The 6,000-nt window shown below is 40.2% G+C and overlaps 1 pseudogene across 1 annotated transcript in view; it reads left to right on the top strand.

Annotated features, from left to right (window-relative positions):
* The first annotated feature begins 1,384 nt into the window (after window positions 1-1,384).
* Window positions 1,385-6,000, top strand: part of LOC309857588 (ligand of Numb protein X 2-like) — a 49,357-nt pseudogene continuing 44,741 nt past the window's right edge. Inside the window, exons 1-3 of the transcript XR_014316565.1 lie at window positions 1,385-1,434; window positions 1,608-1,855; window positions 3,083-3,282. The product of XR_014316565.1 is annotated as a ligand of Numb protein X 2-like (transcript). The remainder of the gene's footprint in view (window positions 1,435-1,607; window positions 1,856-3,082; window positions 3,283-6,000) is intronic.

The raw sequence follows: 6,000 nt of genomic DNA, 5'->3' as shown, positions 1-6,000 counted from the left end.
GTGTTGCGTAGTCTTCTGTAACCTTCCTGAGGGCTAGATGAATGCGTTCTTCCATAGTTCTCTGTGATATCACACAAAATACCTGTCTTTAGTCCCTCTTAGCAATTTGCTATTCCATTGGGATGTAAGTATACCTGGTTCTTTACCTAACAACTTCAGGGATCCAGTTTTAAATTTATTCATGGGGACACCTGGTTGGCTCAGTTGGTTAAGAGGCTGCCTTCCACTCGGGTCCTGATCCCAGAGTCCTGGGATTGAGTCCCACATCTGGCTCCTTGCTCAGCAGGAGGCCTGCTTCTTTTTCTGCCTCTGCCTGTGCTCACTCTCTCTGACAAAAAAAAAAAAAAAAAAGAAAGAAAGAACAGAAAAAAAATTTACTCTTGGATAAGATAAGAGGGGCTTTTCAGTTACTTAGTTTGTAGGATTTTTTAGTTGTTAGCTAGGCTTTTTCCCAGCTGTGCACATTCTGCTTATGTTTCCTTCCCAAACCCTGTTCCTAGTCTGTTTCTCCATCGAAGACTGGCTGTTACGCATATGGATACCAGTGTGTGATATGCATTTGGGGAATTGAATCCTTCCCTATAGTTTTAGACTCAAGTATTGTTTTATGATCCACTTTTTGTCACCATTTTTTTATTGAATGATATAGTTTTAAAATGCATTTCTCATGCAATCTCCTTACTTGACAAAAATCGTTTTTCTCAGTGATACAATATTCCAAGTTACTTGTCAGGTCCTTGCAGGAACATTTCCTGGAGTGCGGCACAACAGTGCAGAAGGGAAATCCTTTGTCCTCTTTCTTAATAAGGTGATGAGGAAACCGGGAATGAGAAAAAGCTGAATAAAGAAATTCCATAGCAATCTTTTGCAAGAACTTGAAACCCACAACTTATCTTTAGTTTGTGAGGGGAAATTCATTACTTTTACAGCTAAGGGATAGCTTCCAGTTTTCAATAAATTTATCCTATACTTGATTTTTCATGAAATTTGAGATTTTAAAAAACACTATCATTGAATGTAGTCTGCAGTCCTAGACATAAGACCACCACCCACCATACGCAGCCTCTTGAGCCTTTGCTCTGCTTTTCTGTAAGTGGCAGAGCCTCACATGTATTGCTTCTCACTAATTAATGAATGTGTACCCTTGGCCCTGAGATTGGAAAGGAACAGTGTCACTCAGGGTCCAAGTCTGGATGCAGGAGCACATTGTGGAAGAAGACTGCTGTTTCCACTCCTGTTAAGGAGTTAAGCCATCCCTGTGAAAAGGGGGTTATGCAATCAGGATCTCAGAATAGTATTTGCAGGGTACCGTCAACTGTGCTGGTGTATTTCTGGGACTAGTATGTATCCGAATACAGGTTTTTATTGAAGTATTTTTTGACACATGCACGAAGCCACTATTTATGCCAACGCCTGTTTTAAGTTTGCTACACAGTGTGGTAGGAACTTAGTTTGAGCAGAGGTTAAAATCAGAATTACATACCACTTGTGGATTACCTCTAGGTGAGTTTGGCAATGAAGCAGTGGCTATTCTGTTGTTAGGGCACAAGCTGTCTATCATTTTTCCTTTCAAATCATCTGGGAACCCCCTAATGCTCTCTCTCTAGATGTCCTGGAGCTTCTCATCGGAGACTTGCCCTAGAAAGGAGGAAAACTGATAAAGCTCAGACAGAGATTGAGAATGAAAATGGAACCACTGTAATAGATCTTCCAGGTACTTTATCCCTCGAAACGGACTGTTCAGGGACAGGCACAGAACCTGCTGAGCGCAGCTTGATATCAGCGTCTCTGCCCCCGTGGCCTGAGGAGCCTGGCCTGGACAACCCCGCCTTGGAGGAGAACACGGCCACTGACAGTATGTGCTCTTCACCTTGCTTTTGCTTTTCATCTGTTTTCAAATCAGATATTTCCTTTCTTCTCAGTACTCCCTATTACTTTCCCTCCATGGGGTGGTGTTGTTGTTCTTGTTGTTGTTGTTTTTCCTCTTCAACAAATAATTTTACTGAGATATGCTTCACGTATCACATATTCACCCTTTAAGTGTACAAGTCTTAACAGTTTGCCGTTTAGAAACAGAAAGCGAGTCTTACTTTGAGGCTTATGCTTCCCCCTCCCCCTCTTCTGTTGTAGTCCACAAATTCACTGGTCATCAGCAGGCTTCTTTTGTTTCTTTGTGTTGAAGCCTATTGCTTCTTGACTAAGAAATCCACAGCATCAAGAAGAACAAAAATAATACCTCAGCCTATGTGCTTATTCTGTGTCAGCACTGTGCCAAGCACTTTACATATATTAACTTATTAAATGCTTGTACCAATACTGGCTTTTTTTTAATGATGAGGAAATTTAGTCAGGGAGTCATTGGTCAAAGTCTGAGAGCCACGAAATCGCTATATATGTATCTGACTTCCAAGGCCATGTGTCTGACTATTGCTGTCCTCTGGTAGCAGCCACTGATCTGTCTACATGACCCACCAGGAAACAGGCAGAAAACCTCTAGTCCTAGATCTTGGGCATATCTTTGTAGTTGGCCCTTTGTCTTACTTTTAAATAGGTTTATCTCTTATGAAAATTCCAATTTTTCTACAAATCCCATTTTTCCCAGCCATGGCTATAACAATTCTTCTATCTCCTACTGCTCAGATCAAGACCCTCCTCTTCTTGCTTAATGTGGTTATTTTGTCAACCACTACGGTGATTGTATGTCACAGAGTTTGTCTTTTTTATTTCATATGTACTGTCTTGCACTGTTTACAGCTGTTTCATGGGTCAGAGTTTCTCTGATCAATTAGGACAAGATGATATTGTCTGTATATTTCTTTATCAGATCACTATGTGGTCCCTAGTGATCTGATGCATAGTAGTTATTTGTTGATTATTCACCTTTCGAAGAGGAAGTGTTTTGCTAATCTTATCTATTGGTGTTTTGGTCATTCTGTTTTTCTTATCCCGTGGTATTGCTTTGTTATGAATCATCTATTAACATAAGGTCATCACTAATGATAGACGATAACTTACGTGAAGATAATCAAAATATAAAACGTTTTTCTTTCTATTTTTCTCCCTCTCATTTTTAACTTGGCAGCTACGCAGCAGCCGGTTAGTTTTCCGGAATGCATTATTACTACAATTGAAATTCACCGGGCTGATCCTTATATTCAGCTAGGAATTAGCATTGTGGGAGGCAATGAAAGGCCACTGATCAACATTGTTATCCAGGAAGTCTGTCGGCATGGGGTGATCGCCAAAGATGGAAGACTTCTTGCTGGAGACCCTATTCTTCAGGTATCAATTTTTTAAATTATTTTGTTAACTTGCCTCTTTTTTTGCTCTTATTCATCAATTTAAAACTTAGGAAATTATGGTACTGTGGAATCTGACTCATAAAAAGGTAAGTTTTACTGGTTTTTTTTTTATGCAAAAACAGATCAGAATTTATCTGTAATTTCTCCGATTTCCCCCAAACTCATGGAATGTATTTTTACCCCCATCTTAAATTTGATCCCACATGTGCCTCAGTGCGTGGCTCTCCAGGCCAGCTGGATTCCTCCTGGCTTGTACTCCATGGTTGGCTATTTCGGGGCCACCTTCACTGTTAAATTCTCTTGTCCCATTGTCTATATCCCTAGTCCCAGGGTACCATCCATCAGTTACCTTCGTTGTCTGATTCATCCTTCTCTACATGGATTACTATACTCTAGAAAAGACAGGTCACACAGCACAAGTTACTTAAAACTTATAGCATTGAATTTAAGATAGAATTCAGAAATCATGACCACCTCTTGTTGGTTCTCAAATGCACTCTTGTCCACAAACAGCCTGACTCTGCACTAATCCTTGGTGCTACCCTCTCCCTCTTCTCTTTAAAGAGAAATAGCTACTCCAACAAACGAACTAGCTTTGGGCAAGATGATATTGTGTTAGAGGGCATACTGATGAGCATGAGATGGCCAGAATTCCACTGTTCATGTGAATTCTAGAGTGTATGTGAAAATTGACCTGGATATATGACCCATACTAGTGTAAGTGGTACTTGAAGCTAAAAGAATGGATATTTAGGAGAGAAGAAATAGGCATGAATGAGAAAAGATGTCTTCTAGGAACCCAAGCTCAAGGATTCTTGCCTCCTCAATTTCACTGCTGGGTCCTTCCCCACGGTCTGTTGGTATTCACCCCTTCCCTTTTCCTTGCCACCTCTCTGGTCTGTGCCCTCACTGCTTCACGTCTAACCCAGTAGAATCAATACCCCGCCTTCCTACTCTGCTCTGAAATCCGGTACAACCATTGTCAGGTTAATTCATCTGTGACTCTGATTTCCCTGGGAAGATTGGACCAGAGAATCAAGTCCAAACTGATCAATCTAACAGTCTGGGTCCTCTGTGGACTCTTACACAACCTGTCCCCTCAGCTTTCACCCTTGCTTTTTCTTTCAGCTGTAGCCATCGGTGTATTACTGAAACATCATAGGCATGGTGGTCAGTGCTGAGGGTATAATTAAGAGCAAAAAGCAACCCCTACCCTCATAGAATGTATAATGTAGTAGAAAAGCCAGACATAACAGTCTCCTTGCTTCCCTCCACGTTCCAGCCTGTCCCCATTGTGCTACAGCTTCCCCACCTTCATCCAGAAAGCCCTGCCCTGCCATTTTCACCCATTCAGACCTCTTCTCACACTAAGTGCTGAAGACATTCCTTCTCTTCACCACTTAATGCATAATTGGTCATAGAGAGTTATTCAAATGCAGTGTCTTCCTTTGGGGATGGCAGCCGCCATTATTACATACTATGGGACAGGCTTCTCACAGAGCTGTGCCTGGAGTCGATACCCAGGACAAACTTGCTGAGTCAATAAAAGAGTGGATTTGGTTATGATATCCTGTTGGTAATAGCTGTCTTCTTCATTAAAACCAAACTTAGAACCTCTAGGATTTTTAGTTCTTCAAGGGAAATGTCCAGAGGGGAAGACAGACAAACTAGGCTCCAAGAGCAGCAAGGATTGACCTTTCCACTGGGGGTTCCTGGCTTTGGTTTCCACACCCATCTGTATTCTGCCTCTTGTAGTTTGTGATTTCCACTTCGACACTTGGGCCCAAAAGCCCTCCTTCATTGCACTTGGCCTGGCTGACACAGACTGAACTTGCAGTGTTTTGTTCTTGACTAAATCCGAAGAGGCAATAGGAGAATACAGGAAGCATATCTAATCCAGCTTATGTAAAATCCAGTTTCTGATCCTACCATAGCTAGGTATTTACCGCATTTCTGTGTTTGCTGTCCTTTTATGATATTAGTAGTACTCTGGTTGCATGAGGTTGGCACAGCTCTCTGGACACCTTACCCTGTATTCTTTCTACCCCATCTCCTAAACTGATTCTCCGTGGAGGAACTCTTGTAGCTGGTTTTGACATTTTGACACCTTTGTGGCCAAGAGAAAAAGAACCAGATTGCCCTTTTTTTCAGCTTACACAGTGTTCTTTACTTGTCCACTTCTGGCCTTTCTAGCTATAATTGAGTATACATTTATTTTCATCTTTTGTTCTTTGCTACCAGCAGTGTGCCAGCTTTGGATATTAAATTTTTTACATATTTTTCTTTTTACATATTTTACATATTTCATATGTTTTACATATTTTTATTTTTCATATTTCTCACGCTTTTTCTACATTTTCCAGGTAAAAACAAATGCTTTGTTCTTATTTGCATTTCTTTGAGTATAATTGAGGTTAAGTCTGTAACCTCAGATTTACTAATGTATTTAATATATAGTTTACTAATATATTAGCAAAAATATAAAAATGTATAAAATATATTTAATATATACTTTTGTTTGTTATAGGGTTTTGTTTGCTAATATATTTCATCTACAGGCTTTTTTACTGGTCTGCTTTGGAGAATTGTTTAATAACATAACTGAATCTGTATATCTCAAATAAAAAGCTAATTATCTGAAATACTGGCTATAATTTGGGGAATTAACTCAACGCTATAAATCAGCATTGTAGACATT

This window comes from Mustela nivalis, assembly GCF_964662115.1.
Source record: "Mustela nivalis genome assembly, contig: HAP1_SCAFFOLD_934, whole genome shotgun sequence".
In the NCBI taxonomy this organism is placed as follows: Eukaryota; Metazoa; Chordata; class Mammalia; order Carnivora; family Mustelidae; genus Mustela; species Mustela nivalis.
This window is presented reverse-complemented; position numbering and strand designations above follow the sequence as displayed.